This window comes from Heptranchias perlo, chromosome 8 (assembly GCF_035084215.1).
Source record: "Heptranchias perlo isolate sHepPer1 chromosome 8, sHepPer1.hap1, whole genome shotgun sequence".
NCBI lineage: Eukaryota > Metazoa > Chordata > Chondrichthyes > Hexanchiformes > Hexanchidae > Heptranchias > Heptranchias perlo.
Genome location: NC_090332.1, coordinates 91,747,564 through 91,765,537, shown reverse-complemented (window position 1 = coordinate 91,765,537; position 17,974 = coordinate 91,747,564). Strand labels below are relative to the sequence as shown.

At 44.5% G+C, this 17,974-nt stretch overlaps 1 protein-coding gene across 1 annotated transcript in view; it reads right to left on the bottom strand.

Moving 5' to 3' along the window:
• Positions 1-17,974, bottom strand: part of utrn (utrophin) — a 664,298-nt gene that overhangs the window by 630,926 nt on the left and 15,398 nt on the right. The window lies entirely within an intron of this gene.

Genomic DNA, 17,974 nt, shown 5'->3' with positions numbered 1-17,974 from the left:
AAATAATGGGCCAGAACTTGCTGGAACAGGGCATCTCACGGCATACGCAGTTTATCTCCTTAACCAATGAGATTTAAAGACTGAGAAATAAACAGAGGAAGGACCGAGAAGGAGGGTGAATTAGAGTCAAAGCAGATACAGAAAGAGAAATAGAGAGGGGGAAAGAAAGATTGGATTGAAAGAGAGGAAAAAAGAGACAGAAAAGAAAACATTTTTCACATTTTAAAAATCTGTAACAACAATTTCCCACCTGAAGGAATGAAACTCCACAGTTTAAACTGTTTAATTTCTGAGCCAGAGAGCTGGATTGGTACTGCATTAACAATTATCGTGTAAGTAAAAAGGTAGTTACGTTGTTAATTACCAGACTTAACTTTCTGTGGTGAGTTTAATGGTTAATTACTGTGCAAATCCAACAAGTTCTTAAAAATAATGAGGAAGCTAAGAGTGAAATGTTGTTTGTACGAAGCAAACAGCGACAGCGGCGTAAACCGACCAGCAAGTTCTGGAAACTCGTAACTCACAGCATCTCTCTTAATCCCCTGAATTTGCTGGCCGATTAGTCCATTAACACACCAATATTTTTACAGCAAGATCCGGCACAATAAAACAGTAAGATATAGAAGAGATAACTCGAAAAGGAGGCACAAATGGTTCTAAATTGACCTTTCAGTTATACTGTCCTGTGAGAAAAAGCTAGAATTCATCGTTTGTCAAATAAAATCACGCAGACGGTGAGGAGCTCTTATTCTGAAAGGCTCTCTGAGTGCAAACTTATCATTTCAGCACGAACACACACACAAGGTGCTGATACAATTGTGGTTACTACAATCAATAGAGATTAACATTATGCACAAAGCATTTGCCTTGGGTTTATCCAGGCAACCATTATAGTTTATCATTTTTAAAAATCTCAGGCAAGAATGTGAAGAGGCACCATTCTCATGAAAGCACTTGCATTTTTTCTGAAACACAACGCAGTGACAGAAGCTGTTCTGAAAAGCATTGTAAGGACATGAGTGCAAAAATAATACATGGCTCTTCTCTACTGCCCCAAACAATTCAGCGAGCACCCTCCCCCACAACCGTAAAAACAGTGCCCCTTTAAGAGATTAAGCTAACAGGTGCCTGAGTCCTTGATTATAACATGTAAACACAATAATGACCTTAAATATTTAATCACAAAATTCCCAAGAGCAAACAAAGGACATAAGGCAGCTGTGGAAATTATTCAGAAGTCAAAACATGTCACTGGAGCTCCAACATGCAAGAGATGGAACAAAACATGGGTGCAACCATTTTTATGACAACATAGCACAGGACTTTAGAGCACCAGTACTTTACATCACAATAATGCTGGGATTCAGGTTACATCCCCCAGCCTCCTGGGTTTACAATCTCAGCTGCTCCCCACTTTGAGGTAGGTAGGAAGAAGACGACCAGAAGGTTTGCACTGTATCAAATGTACAGTCCCCACTGAGTCATTCAAAAAAACGTTGCAATTGATGAATGTGTGTCACTAAAACGGTCCAATATACAGAAAAGTAGCACAGGTGCAAAATATGTTTTGCCCGAGGGATGTGCACCTTGTTTAGCACTCACACCTTACATGCACATATTTTCTGCAATTTTTTTTGTAAATTTATTTCAGTTTTTGAAATAACAAAGCCCTCAAAAAGGTTGAGATTTTATCCAAAATCTGATATTATAGTTCACATATACAAGCTTTGTTTCCTGCTCGTCAGGCTAACCTTTCCGTTGTCCCGTACTGAAATTTGGTGTTTGTGGTGGCTGGTAGGGAGATGGGCTTGTTAATAGTTACTGAAATAACAAGTTAGGACTCAAGCAAATGTTATCAGGCATGTGAACTAATTCCCCACACATCTATGAGCACAGAAGGGATCATTAAGCAAGTCTGATGAAATTCCATAAATGACAAACTACAACACAACAAATTTATTGATTGTGTAGCTGAGTTATGAAGATCAGAAGGGCTCCAGGTTCAATTCTTACTCTGTGCGAAGTTAGCTAATCTTAGTAGGGGCACTGCAAATGGCCACAATTCGCACTCGTGCTATCAAGCAACACCTGGGGGAAGTTCACCAATGGACATCAGGTGAGAACAGGAATGATCGAGGTTTCGGTGCCTCCATCCCCCCACACCCGACCCCCCCCCCCCCAGCACCACACCCCCCCCCCCCAGCACCACACCCCCCCCCCCCAGCACCACACCCCCCCCCCCAGCACCACACCCCCCCCCCCCCAGCACCACCCCCCCCCCCCAGCACCACACCCCCCCCCCAGCACCACACCCCCCCCCCAGCACCACACCACCCCCCCAGCACCACACCACCCCCCCCCCCAGCACCGCACCACCCCCCCTCCCCCCAGCACCGCACCACCCCCCCTCCCCCCAGCACCGCACCACCCCCCCTCCCCCCAGCACCGCACCACCCCCCCTCCCCCCAGCACCGCACCACCCCCCCTCCCCCCAGCACCGCACCACCCCCCCTCCCCCCAGCACCGCACCACCCCCCCTCCCCCCAGCACCGCACCACCCCCCCTCCCCCCAGCACCGCACCACCCCCCCCCCCCCAGCACCGCACCACCCCCCCCCTCCCCCCAGCACCGCACCACCCCCCCTCCCCCCAGCACCGCACCACCCCCCCTCCCCCCAGCACCGCACCACCCCCCCTCCCCCCAGCACCGCACCACCCCCCCTCCCCCCAGCACCGCACCCCCCCCCTCCCCCCAGCACCGCACCCCCCCCCTCCCCCCAGCACCACACCACCCCCCCCCTCCCCCCAGCACCACACCACCCCCCCTCCCCCCAGCACCACACCACCCCCCCCTCCCCCCAGCACCGCACCACCCCCCCTCCCCCCAGCACCGCACCACCCCCCCTCCCCCCAGCACCGCACCACCCCCCCCTCCCCCCAGCACCGCACCACCCCCCCTCCCCCCAGCACCGCACCACCCCCCCCCCCCCAGCACCGCACCACCCCCCCCCTCCCCCCAGCACCGCACCACCCCCCCTCCCCCCAGCACCGCACCACCCCCCCTCCCCCCAGCACCGCACCACCCCCCCTCCCCCCAGCACCGCACCACCCCCCCTCCCCCCAGCACCGCACCCCCCCCCTCCCCCCAGCACCGCACCCCCCCCCTCCCCCCAGCACCACACCACCCCCCCCCTCCCCCCAGCACCACACCACCCCCCCAGCACCACACCACCCCCCCCCCCCCAGCACCACACCACCCCCCCAGCACCACACCACCCCCCCCCCCCCAGCACCACACCACCCCCCCAGCACCACACCACCCCCCCAGCACCACACCACCCCCTTACCCCCCCACCACCTGATATTGAGCCTGGGATTACCAAGGGCATGGTTTGTGCAGCAGAGGGGAGAGGAAGATATTTCAAATGGGGCTGGAGAAAGATGCAATTCCACCACTAACTCTGCAGTAATATACCAACTTCACTGGAAATAACTTTCAAAAGAAAACTCCACTCTCTTTCCTCCAAATAATTGTTTGACCCAGTTTCCCAAGCAATATTAAAACATGGAGGACAATAGACTGGCCAATTCAAGGTGTTCTACCCAAAGCCATAATACCTAAAATGAAAACACTGAATCTTCCATAAGAAACGCCTGCACCGCTGAAAAATGTTTATGACCTACTTTGGACAAAATTCAAACAGGTCATCGGCTTTAACATAGGAATTTCTTTACCATACATTTAAAATGCACTTTAGGAATACAGAAACACTTAATTCAGTTAATCCGTGGAAGTTTATCTCATTGCTTTCTAAAAATAAGCCATTGATTAGTTAAAAATCTAATTTAACCACTATTAGTCTAGATTTTTTAAATGAAACTAAACGAACACTTGGGTGCAGGACTGAGGCAGCATCAGAGGTGCCTTCCTTCAGATGAGACATTACACCAAGTCTGCTTGTTCCTATGATTAAAAGGTCCCAAGGCACTGTTTAAAGAACATAAAACTTTCCCGGCGTCCTGACCAACATTCCTCCCTCAATCAATACCACCAAAATATATTAACTTACCAGTCATGTCATTTTCTCCTTGTGGGACCACAAAACATCTGGTGCATTTGCCTACATAACAGGGACTGCATTTCAAAAAAACCCATTATATATGAAGCATTTTGGGAGATCTTGAGAGATGTGATAAGCTGCTATATAAATACTGTACAGGGAAGGGCCAAAAGCCTGAAACATCGACCGCTGCCTGACCTGAGTGTTTCTAGCTTTTTCTGTTTTTATTTTATATATACATACATACATACACATATACACACATACATATAAAAAAATACAAATTCTTAATAGTTTTGAATACTGTTAAATCAAATTCTGTGCACTTTTAAGTTACATTTTACCATTATAATTCACGACTCAAAATTCTGAACAATGCATACAACATACATAATGGGTTGCAAGAATATATTTGATTAACTGCCTTATCCTCCCCCACACAAACAGAATTCCACCAAGATGCCTGAAAAGATTAAAATGGTTTTATCTGCAAGATTTTCAAATTCCACAAGGAGGAAAAAAATCCCAAAATATAAAGAGGGCTGTTCCATCACTGTCAGAGGGAGCATTAAGTTCATGGGCCAATATGAAGTGGACCTGCCTGCACACGTTACACACCACTGACAGCTCGTTCACATTCCTTTGGTGTCAGATCTTGAAATGCAGGCAATATAGTTTGTTTTCTTGCTGAAGACAATGTTTACCTGTCAGCAGCAAACAGGTAAAGACCCTGGAATTTTAAGAATTTCTTATTTTCTTTTGGAACAGAATCATAGAATGGTTACAGCACAGGAGGCCGCCATTCGGCCAATCGAGCCCATGCCAACTCTCTGCAAGAGCAATCCAACTAGTCCCGCTCCCCCGCCCTTTCCCCGTAGCCCTGCAAATTTTTTCCCTTCAAGAACTTATCCAATTCCCTTTTGAAAGCCACAATTGATTGAATCTGCCTCCACCATCCCCTCAGGCAGTGCATTCCAGATCATGCCACCTTTGTTTCTTTTGCCAATCACCTTAAATCTATGTCCTCTGGTTCTTGACCCTTCCGCCAATGGGAACAGTTTCTCTCTATCTACTCTGTCTAGGCCCCTCATGATTTTGAACACCTCTATCAATTCTCCTTTCAACCAACTCTGCTCTAAGAAGAATGACATTAGGCCACTGAAATCTCCATAAACCCTGTACAATCTACCCTATTGCAAACTGTCCCTCAGGAAATATAAATAGTGGGGTAGAGCTCTGCATAAATACTCCCCAATCTCCTAGAATGGATGCCCATATTTCAACCTTCTCTAGTTGCTTTCTACAATGGTATTTCCCTGGTTTCCATGTCGTGACTGAGATCTCTCCCTCGACCAACAGCATAAAAAAAACACAAATCAAAGGTCACTTGTCTCCTTGTAAGAGAGGATATAGGTAAGGGAAAGCAATCAGCGAAGACTCTATGGTTAGAATTGAGGACAAATGTAAGGAGTCGCACAACACCAGGTTCCACATATTCATAACTCTGGTGAGGAGGGGATTTTCCTCCAACCTAACAGCTATGTTAATGAATCACAGGAAAAAGACAGTATCATAACTACAAAAAAAATATAAAATGTGCAGTCTTTATACCGTGACTAGCTGAACTGTGAAACCATCTAAGCAGTATTACTGTAGGCTGTGTACTTCCAAACTTAGCTTGCATTTGGAGATATTGTATATTACGTTGAAGTATTGGTGGTTACAGGTCTGTCACTGCTAGTGTTTGTGGCTGGAGCAATTCCAAGAAACGCTAGTTAATAAAGAGCACACTATAAGCATGTTAGTTTGAAGGCTCTTCTATAGTAGTGTCACTGGGTGCTTGCGCTATCTGTTCGCAAAGAACAGATCGCGCGTAGCCACCGGCAACCCCAATGCAAACCTGCTGGATTATCAAATCCACAAACACCCCATTGGCATCAATATAAAAGGACTTTGAGTTCTTTCTCTCTATCAACGATCTCCTCCACTCATTGTCCAACCCTATCTTTTGTTGATGACTCTACATTCATCAACTTCCTTCAGATCACAGATCTTAAATGCACATTCCCTTGTCAGTGCAATGGCTCAACCACATTTTGATCTCGCCATGCCCTTCAACAAGGCAATGAAAATCTGATGCAACTTCATGTCTCTCACAAATCTAACGATCAGCTACCGCCTTTAATGATTCCAAAATCCTACATGTATCAACATTCTTGGCCTCACCCATTCTCCTACATCGACTCCATTGCTAAAGCCACTTCATGCCAAATACTTCTTTTCCCATCAACAACTCTTGTAATATAATATATAATGCAATTCAATACTTAACTCTCCATAAAGTTCAGGGCAATCCAAAAATTGGATCCTGCTCTGATTTTAGAGAGGATTCTCAAACATCATGTGTATTCCTGGACAGGATACAAGAAAAAGCTCATCATCTGACAAACAATTCCTCCCTCACCTCTAGTCCCCATATCTGTTTCTGTGCCAATCTTTTTTAATCATTACTATGATGGTCAGTGCTCCTCTCCCTTCCAAATTCCCAATACACCATCCCACATGTTTTCCTCCTCATTGCATTGACACAGACCTCAAAGCTGTGGAATTCATCATCTCCCTCAGCCTTCCTTCCTCTTATAATCCATAAGTTTTTAAAAACATGAGCTTGGCCTCAAATAAGACCTGGACAACATCCAGGCTTGGGCTCATAAGTGGCAAGTAACATTCGCGCCAGATAAGTGCCAGGCAATGACCATCTCCAACAAGAGAGAGCGTCTAACCACCTCCCCTTGACATTAAACGGCATTACCATCGCCGAATCCCCCACCATCAACATCCTGGGGGTCACCAGTGACCAGAAACTTAACTGGACCAGCCATATAAATACTGTGGCTATGGGAGCAGGTCAGAGGCTGGGTATTCTGCGGCGAGTGACTCACCTCCTGACTCCCCAAAGCCTTTCCACCATCTACAAGGCACAAGTCAGGAGTGTGATGGAATACTCTCCACTTGCTTGGATGAGTGCAGCTCCAACAACACTCAAGAAGCTCGACACCATCCAGGACAAAGCAGCCCGCTTGATTGGCACCCCCTTCACCACCGGCACACTGTGGCTGCAGTGTGTACCATCCACAGGACCCACTGCAGCAACTCGCCAAGGCTTCTTCGACAGCTCCTCCCAAACCCGCAACCTCTACCACCTAGAAGGACAAGAGCAGCAGGCACATGGGAACAACACCACCTGCACGTTCCCCTCCAAGTCACACACCATCCCGACTTGGAAATATATCGCCGTTCCTTCATCGTCGCTGGGTCAAAATCCTGGAACTCCCTTCCTAACAGCACTGTGGGAGAACCTTCACCACACGGACTGCAGCGATTCAAGAAGGCGGCTCACCACCACCTTCTCAAGGGCAATTAGGGATGGGCAATAAATGCCGGCCTCACCAGCGATGCCCACATCCCATGAACGAATAAAAAAAAACTTCCTAATCTACACCGTCTTCAACTCTTCAACCTGTGCTGACATCCTGCACTACATGTCTTGGCTGTTCATCTTTAATTCTCATTAAAAATGGTGCAATTTGGTTTAGAACATAATTAGTACCAATACACTAAATTTACCAAGCACAAAGAACCGCATACGCACCAGATAAAAAGGTCATCAACTTCTACCAGATAAAGCTCCCAACATATAGAAAATATATAGAAAAGTGTATTTAATAATAATCAGTAACAATGATACAAATCAGCATCTGCAACAGCACATTACCATTTATCTCTCTGTCCTCCTCTTCACAGAAAACTTCTGGGTTTTTTTCTCGTTTAGCAAACTTGCCCTCCTTTTTTGAAGCTGTCCATCACAATGCCCAATTGAAATATGCTTCCCTGTAAAAAGGGGAATTTCCAAAGGTCTGGATTGGAAGTGAACCAGGAATCTCACTCTCCTGAGCCAGTGACTCCTGTGAATCAGTACCAAATGAATTAACTGCAAATTACTACAAGCTTAGTGGTCTTGAGATCACCCATTGGACCTTAGATGCTGTCTCTGATAGACACCAAAGCTCTAACTCTTACTAACTTTGTAGTTAAGTCTGACCAATTGGTCCAGCTAAGACACCAGTCTCATTTGTAGAGTTCTTTGACTCTAATCTTTCACATCAGATGTTTAATCTTTTGGATTCCTTAGGGAACAGGGATTCAGCCTTGTACAGGCAATTTCCCCCCTACGGCATTTTTACATGGATAGAATCACTGACAGCAGACTCACTATTCTTAGGCTGTCAACTGCACTCTACCTTACAAAGCCGATGATCTCGGGAGACCCAACAGCATCAGAGGCTGACATTTTGGGTCAGTCTCTACTTGCTTCTTAAATAGCAAGACTTTTTCTAAGAGCAACAGCACCAAGAAATGGGAAAAATGACACACCGAGGTCATGGGTCTCCATTTAAGAACCACTCTCCTACTTAATATACAAGTCCCTTTAGTCTGAATGTATTGCAACTCAGGGAATTCTACAATGGGCTGGGCAGTTATTAAAATGCCACACAAAATTTCGCACTGAAGTGAACTAAAGTTCTATAAATAATCCTGGAGGAACTCCAAATAGGTAGCGAGAAAGGAAAATACAAAAGTGTGTGTTTGCAACAAATCTTTGGGAAGCAATCTGGGTATTGAGTCATCAAAAGAAAGATAACTTAGGTTAGTCCAAAGGAGGACACCTTTGGACTAACTTCCTAATCTACACTGTCTTCAACTCTTCAACCTGTGCTGACATCCTGCACTACATGTCTTGGCTGTTCATCTTTAATTCTCATTAAAAATGGTGCAATTTGGTTTAGAGTATATAGAAGGCAACGTTATTCTCAAACAGATTAGCAAACAGCCAACAGTTTGGGCAATATCTGGTCACTGGCTACAAAATAAGATGCAGACTGGTTCAGGTGCCAGAGCTGCATTGCACACTTGTGCATTTTCTGCCATACACAAAGCCACATATGGCATAGCTAGGAACATTAAACTGAAGTTCTCTTTCAGGAAGCTTAATTATGGAGAACGCTTAGTACAACCTTCCCTGACATTTGCCAACCAACATCAGTAAAAGGCAACACCAAAGTCAGGAGATTTTTTTTTGCATGGGGGAGAAGAATTTAAAACAAAAAGTTCAGACTTGTTTTTAAGTGGGCACATCCCTTTAAATTTAAGCTGCTAACCAGATTTTCCACATGGCTCGTTAGACGAGTTGCCAGCTCCAGCCAAAGGCATGCCGTATGGTGGGGCATATGCTAGTTATTCAAATGACCTGATCTTGCAAAATTGTGCACAGTCAGCTCAGTTGCAGTGGTAATTCAGGTTCAATCTCAAAAACAACAAGCACTTCAGCTTGCATTGAGCTGGCTGTGGGTATACTGGGTCACCTGTCGATTAAAAGATGTAGAATATTATAGAATCATACAGCACATAAGGAGGCCATTAGGCTCATCGTGCCTGTGCCAGCTCTTTGAAAGAGCTATCCAATTAGTCACACTCCCCTGTTCTTTCCCTATAGCCCTGCAAATTTTTCCTTTTCATGTATATATCCAATTCCCTTTTGAATCTGCTTCCACCACCCTTTCAGGCAGAGCATATGCTAACACATAAGAAATAAGAACATAAGAACATAAGAAATAGGAGCAGGAGTAGGCCAATCGGCCCCTCGAGCCTGCTCCGCCATTCAATAAGGTCATGGCTGATCTGATCCTAACCTCAAATCTAAATTCATGTCCAATTTCCTGCCCGCTCACCGTAACCCCTAATTCCCTTTACTTCTAGGAAACTGTCTATTTCTGTTTTAAATTTATTTAATGATGTAACTTCCACAGCTTCCTGGGGCAGCAAATTCCACAGACCTACTACCCTCTGAGTGAAGAAGTTTCTCCTCATCTCAGTTTTGAAACAGCAGCCCCTTATTCTAAGATTATGCCCCCTAGTTCTAGTTTCACCCATCCTTGGGAACATCCTTACCGCATCCACCCGATCAAGCCCCTTCACAATCTTATATGTTTCAATAAGATCGCCTCTCATTCTTCTGAAATCCAATGAGTAGCGTCCCAATCTACTCAACCTCTCCTCATATGTCCGCCCCCTCATCCCCGGGATTAACCGAGTGAACCTTCTTTGTACTGCCTCGAGAGCAAGTATGTCTTTTCTTAAGTATGGACACCAAAACTGTATGCAGTATTCCAGGTGCGGTCTCACCAATACCCTATACAACTGCAGCAATACCTCCCTGTTTTTATATTCTATCCCCCCAGCAATAAAAGCCAACATTCCGTTGGCCTTCTTGATCACCTGCTGCACCTGCAAACTAACTTTTTGATTTTCTTGCACTAGGACCCCCAGATCCCTTTGTACTGCAGTACTTTCCAGTTTCTCGCCATTAAGATAATAACTTGCTCTCCGATTTTTCCTGCCATAGTGCATAACCTCACATTTTCCAATATTGTATTGCATCTGCCAAATCTCCACCCACTCACCCAGCCTGTCTATATCCCCTTGTAGGTTTTTTATGTCCTCCTCACTCTCTACTTTCCCTCCCATCTTTGTATCATCTGCAAACTTTGATATGTTACACTCGGTCCCCTCCTCCAAATCGTTAATATAGATTGTAAAGAGTTGGGGACCCAGCAACGACCCCTGCGGAACACCACTGGCTACAGGTTGCCAGTCCGAGAATGTACCATTTATCCCAACTCTCTGCTTCCTGTTAGATAACCAATCCTCCACCCATGCCAGAATATTACCCCCAATCCAGTGATTCTTTATCTTGAGCAATAATCTTTTATGTGGCACCTTGTCGAATGCCTTCTGGAAGTCTAAATACACTACGTCCACTGGTTCCCCTTTATCCACCCTGTACGTTATATCCTCAAAGAACTCAAGCAAATTTGTCAGACATGACTTCCCCTTTGTAAAGCCATGCTGACTTTGTCCTATTAAATTATGTTTATCCAAATGTTCCGCTACTGTCTCCTTAAATGAACACCACTGCTCATGTACCATCTTACCCTTTAATCTATTTTCCCAGTCCACTTTAATCAATTCCGCTCTCATACCATCATAGTCTCCTTTATTCAAGCTCAGTACGCTTGTTTGAGAACCAACCTTCTCACCCTCTAATTGGATATGGAATGCAACCATGTTATGGTCACTCATTCCAAGGGGATCCTTAACTAGGACATTAATTAATTAATCCTGGCTCATTACACAGGACCAGGTCCAAGGTTGCTTGCCCCCTTGTTGGTTCAGTTACATACTGCTCAAGAAATCCATCCCTAATACACTCAATAAACTCTTCCTCAAGGCTACCCTGCCCAATTTGATTTGTCCAGTTAATAGGATAGTTAAAATCCCCCATAATTATAGCTGTTCCCTTATTACATGCCCCGACTATTTCCTGATTAATACTTCTTCCAGCAGAGTTGCAACTATTAGGAGGCCTATATACTATGCCCACGAGTGTTTTTTGCCCCTTATTATTCCTTATCTCTACCCAAACTGTTTCATTATCCTGATCCTTTGTCCCAATATCTTTTCTCTGTATTACAGTGATTCCTTCCCTTATTAACATAGCCACCCCACCTCCCCTTCCTTCCTGCCTGTCCTTGAATTTGAAAATTATATAAAACAGGAATCTCAATGTATTTTTTCAGTTTAAAAGAGGACAATATATTGCAATATCCCCATACTTCCCATACCTATAGTATTTCAGTACTTCTTAAAAATCACAAGACCCCCTAATCCTCTGTGACACTCCAGTTCAATGTCACTTGTGACAGGTGTTTGGAAATAAAAACCTTATTCCAATTGTAAAAGTTTAATTGGCCATGGCACCAAAAATCCATTAATGTATAAAAAAAAACCTTGGGGCAAGTTATTAGCCGGTGCTCAAAATGACACATGATATAGTATAAGGAAATAGCTGTTTAAAAAGCAAAATAACTAATTCTAAAATATAACAAGATGCAGAAGTCTCCAATCTTTAATCTTTGTGGGCCGCTTCAGTGCGTAGCAAGGAGCCTCGGCAGCCACAGAGAAAGTTTAACTCCAGATTCTCATTAATTCCCATATATCTCAAGTTGCTGTTACTAACAGTTGCTGTTCTGAGTTAGGATTCATCGAACAGTGAGAAAACAGCACTCAAAAGTGCCCTCTCCAAACCTCCAGGCCCACAAAATTCAAAGGAAAATCAGTGAATAAAAAAAAAGGTGCACAAACAAGATTGAGTTGCCTGGGCGTCAAGGGCTGGATAGTCGGAGCATGGGGGCTGCAAAATTGGCTTGGGGACAGAAAGCAGAGAGTAGTGGTGAACGGTTGTTTTTCAGACTGGAGGGAAAAATACAGTGGTGTTCCCCAGGGGTCAGGATTAGGACCACTGCTCTTTTTGATATATATTAATGACCTGGGCTTGGGTATAGAGGGAATAATTTCAAAGTTTACAGATGACACGAAACTCGGGAATGTATCGGAACATAGGAACAGGAGCAGGCCATTCAGCCCCTCATGCCTGCTCCGCCATTTGATAAGATCATGGCTGACTATGATCTAACTCCATATACCTGCCTTTGGCCCATATCCCTTAATACCTTTGGTTGCCAAAAAGCTATCTATCTCACATTTAAATTTAGCAATTGAGCTAGTATCAACTGCCGTTTGTGGAAGAGATTCCCAAACTTCTACCACCCTTTGTGTGTAGAAATGTTTTCTAATCTCACTCCTGAAAGGTCTGGCTCTAATTTTTTAGACTGTGCCCCCTACTCCTAGAATCCCCAACCAGCGGAAACAGTTTCTCTCTATCCACCCTATCTGTTCCCCTTAATATCTTATAAACTTCGATCAGATCACCCCTTAACCTTCAAAACTCCAGAGAATACAACCCCAATTTGTGTAATCTCTCCTCGTAACTTAACCCTTGAAGTCCAGGTATCAGTCTAGTAAACCTACGCTGCACTCCCTCCAAGGCCAATATATCCTTCCGAAGGTGCGGTGCCCAGAACTGCTCACAGTACTCCAGGTGCGGTCTAACCAGGGTTTTGTATAGCTGCAGCATAACTTCTGCCCCCTTGTACTCCAGTCCTCTAGATATAAAGGCCAGCATTCTATCAGCCGTATTGATTATTTTCTGCACCTGTTCATGACACTTCAACGATCTATGTACCTGAACCCCGAAGTCCCTTTGGACATCCACTGTTTTTAACTTTTTACCATTTAGAAAGTACCCTCTTCTATCCTTTTTTGATCCAAAGTGGATGACCTCTCATTTGTCTACACTGAATTCCATTTGCCACAGTTTTGCCCATTCACCTAATCTGTCCCTTTGTAATTTTATGTTTTCATCTACACTGCTTACAATGCCACCGATCTTTGTCATCGGCAAACTTAGATATGAGACTTTCTATGCCTTCATCTAAGTCGTTAATAAATATTGTGAATAATTGAGGCCCCAAGACAGATCCCTGCGGGACTCCACCAGTCACATCCTGCCAATGTGAGTACTTACCCATTATCCCTACTCTTGTCGCCTTTCGCTCAGCCAATTTCCTAACCAAGTCTGTACTTTTCCCTCGATTCCATGGGCTTCTATCTTAGCTAACAGTCTCTTATGTGGGACCTTATCAAATACCTTCTGGAAGTCCATATAAATAACATCCATTGACATTCCCCTGTCCACTACTTTAGTCACCTCTTCAAAAAATTCAATCAGGTTTGTCAGGCACGACCTACTTTTCACAAATCCATGCTGGCTCGCTCTGATTAACTGAAAATTCTCGAGGTGTTCAGTCACCCTATCCTTAATTATAGACTCCAGCATTTTCCCCACAACAGATGTTAGGCTAACTGGTCTATAATTCCCCGGTTTCCCTCCCTCTCCTTTCTTAAAAAGCGGAGTGACGTGTAATTTTCCAATCTAGAGGGACAGTTCCTGAATCTAGAGAACTTTGAAAGATTATAGTTAGGGCATCTGCAATCTGCTCACCTGCTTCCTTTAAAATCCTGGGATGGAAACCATCTGGTCCTGGGGATTTGTCACTCTTTAGTGCTATTGTTTTCTTCATTACTGTTGCTTTACTTATGTTAATTTTATTGAGTCCCTGTCCCCGATTCAATATTAGTTTTCTTGGGATTTCCGGCATGCTATCCCCTTTTTCTACTGTAAATACCGACGCAAAGTAATTATTCAACATGACCGCCATTTCCCCATTGTCAATGACAATATCCCCACTTTCAGTTTTAAGGGGCCAACACTGCTCCTGACCACCCTCTTTTTCCTAATAACTATAAAAGTTCTTTGTATTGCTTTTGATATCCCTTGCAAGTTTCTTTTCATACTCTTTTTGTAGCTCTTACTATCTGTTTTGTGACTCTTTGTTGATCTTTGTATCTTTCCCATTCGCCAGGATCTATGCCATTGTTTGCCTTTTGGTATGCCCTTTCCTTATGTCTTATACTGTCCCTTACCTCTTTAGTTGTCCATGGCTGTTTTTTTTGGCAAGTAGAGTTCTTGCCCCTCAGGGGTATAAACTGATTCTGTATCACGTTAAATGTTTCTTTAAACATTTCCCACTGATCATCAGTCGTTTTACCCATTAACAGATTTGCCCAGTTTACTGTGGACAGTCTCTGTCTCATCCCATTGAAGTCGGCCTTACCCAAGTAAACAATGTGAAGGATAGTAATAGACTTTAGGAGGACATAGACAGACTGTTGAAATAGACGCATGGCAGATGAAATTTAATGCAGAGAAATGAGAAGTGATGCATTTTGGTAGGAAGAATGAGGAGAGGCAATATAAACTAAATGGTACAATTTTAAAGAAGGTGCAGGAACAGAGAGGCCTGGAGGTGCACATATATAAATCTTTGAAGGTGGCAGGACAAGTTGAGAAGGCTGTTAAAAAACCATATGGGATCCTGGGCTTTGTTAATAGAGACATAGACTACAAAAGCAACAAAGTTATGCTAAACCTTTATAAAACACTAGCTAGACCTCAGCTGGAGTATTGTGTTTAATTCTGGGCTCCACACTTTAGGAAGGACATCTAGGCCTTAGAGAAGGTGCAAAAGAGATTTACTAGAAAGGTGCCAGGGATGAGAGACGTCAGTTATGTGGAGAGACTGGAGAAGCTGGGTTGTTCTCCTTAGAGCAGAGAAGGTTAAGGGGAGGTTTTGTCGAGGTGTTCACAATCATGAACAGTTTTGACAGAGCAAATAAGGAGGAACTGTTTCCATTGGTGGAAGGGTCAGTAACCACAGGACACAGATTTAAGGTGATTGGCAAAAGAGCTAGAGGCAACATGAGGAAACATTTTTTTAAGCAGCGAGTTGTAATGATCTGGAATGCACTGCTTGAAAGGGTGGGGGAAGCAGATTCAATAGTAACTTTCAAAAGGGAATTGTATAAATACTTGAAAAGGAAAAAAATTACAGGGCTATGGGAAAAAAGCAGGAGGGTGGGACTAATTAAATAGCTCTTTCAAAGAGCTAGCACATGCACAATGGGCCGAATGGCCTCCTCCTGTGCTGTACCTACTATGACTATTAATGTAAAGCATACTCCCTCATTTTCATTATCAAAGTTGACACCAGTTGAAAATAAGTCAGAACTTTTTGTTTTAAACTCCTCTCCCTCATGCAAAAAATATGTAAACAACATAACTCATAATTCCAGATAAGATTTGAGATTCTGGAGTGTAATACGTAAATGGTAGCCATGACTCATACTCCTACTGAACAAACCTTGTAAGTATTGAACCCAGTAAAGCAAACTGAATTGAATATTCACAAGCATTCCCAAAGGAGTCAGTTGGCTGGGAAAATAGAGGCACAGGGGCTCCAATTGATTTGCATGTCCCATCAGATCCTTCTGTTAAAAAACAGCAAGCATATTGATCTTGGACTTCAAAACCAATGAATGAGTTCTTCTAAACACTTTTTCCATCTATACTATATAAAGAATGAACTTTCATTTAAATAGCGCCTTTCACATCCTCAGGTCGTCCCAAAGCGCTTCACAGCCAATGAAGTACTTTTGAAGTGTAGTCACTGTTGTAATATAGGGAAACCACCAACAGCAATGAGATAGTGGCCAGATCATCTGTTTTTTAGTGCTGTTGGTTGAGGGATAAATGTTGGCCAGGACACCAGAAAGAACTCCCCTGCTCTTCTTCGAATAGTGCTGTGGGATCTTTTATATCCACCCGAGAGCATCACCTCCGATAGTGCAAAGCTCCCTCAGTACTGCACTGGAGTGTCAGCCTGGATTATGTGCAGAGGTCTCTATGTATAAATCAGTTTGTAATACGATCACCCAATAATGAAAGTGTAATTACAGCAAGTTCCCCTCTCCAACTCTGAAGAATACAGTTCCTTCCAACCTTGATTATATATCAATGACTTGGACCTGGGCGTACAGGGCACAATTTCAAAATTTGCAGATGACACAAAACTTGAAAGTATAGTGAACAGTGAGGAGGATAGTGACAGACATCAAGAGGACATGGACAGGCTGGTGGAATAGGCAGATGAGATTTAAGTCAGAAAAGTGTGAAGTGATACATTTCGGTAGGAAGAACAAGGAGAGGCAATATAAACTAAAGGGTACAATTCTAAAAGGGGTGCAGGAGCAGAGAGATCTGGGGACATACATGCACAAATCTTTAAAAGGTGGCAGAGCAGGTGGAGAAAGCGGTTAAAAATGCATACGGGATCCTGGGCTTTATAAATAGAGGCACAGAGTACAAAAGCAAGTATGTTATGATGAACCTTTATAAAACACTGGTTCAGCCACAACTGGAGTATTGTGTCTAATTCTGGGCACCACACTTTCGGAAAGATGTGAAGGCCTTAGAGAGGGCGCAGAAGAGCTTTACTAGAATGGTTTCAGTTACGTGGATAGACTGGAGAAGCTGGTGTTGTTCTCCTTCGAGCAGAGAAGGTTGAGATGAGGTTTGATAGAGGTATTCAAAATCATGAAGGAAGTAGATAGAAAGAAACTGTTCCCATTGGTCAAGAACCAGAGGACATAGATTTAAGGTGACTGGCAAAAGAACCAAAGGCAACATGAGGGAAAACTTTTTTACACAGCGGGTGGTTAAAATCGGGAATGCGCTGCCTGAGGGGATGGTGGAGGCAGATTCAATCATGGCTTTCAAAAGGGAATTGGACAAGTACTTGAAGGGAAAGGATTTGCAGGGCTACAGGGGGTGGGGGAGTGGGACTGGCTAGATTGCTCTTGCAGAGAGCCGGCATGGACTCGACGGGCCAAATGGCCTCCTTCCATGCCGTAATGATTCTATCCAGAACTGAACATAAGCAGAGATGCCTGGCCACCTCTGAAGGCTCCCTGAGCAAATGTACCACCCAGTGTGGTACTCAGCTGCAATAGCTGGGAAGCCCCTTTTCCTTAACAAATACCCATCAACGCTCAAATCTCCAGGCCCACAGGTAAAAACTGGACATTTGGGCAAAGTATTGGAATACTACTGGTTTCCACAGACACTTGCTTGAAGCACCATCTTCAGGGGGGGGGGGGGGGGGGGGGGGGGGAGGGGAAGGAGGAGAAGGGAAAAAGTCCAAGTAGAAATTACTATAGCTATACTGGTAAACCACACACACTGGGAAACTGCCATGCTCAGACCCTGGTCTGTGCTGAGTCACTTGGTCCCAAATGGGACAGAAGATGGTGCACTACAACTGACCACTTGCAATGGGAGAAAGATCAGCCAAGATTCCCATCCCCAATTACTATCTATTGACTCCTGCTGGAAAGATGCACACCAGGTGAGGTTGGGATCAGGGGTCCATGACACCCCGACACCCCACCACCCGCCTCCCCTCCCAACTTCCCCACTGAACAGCCTGCTGATGTTCA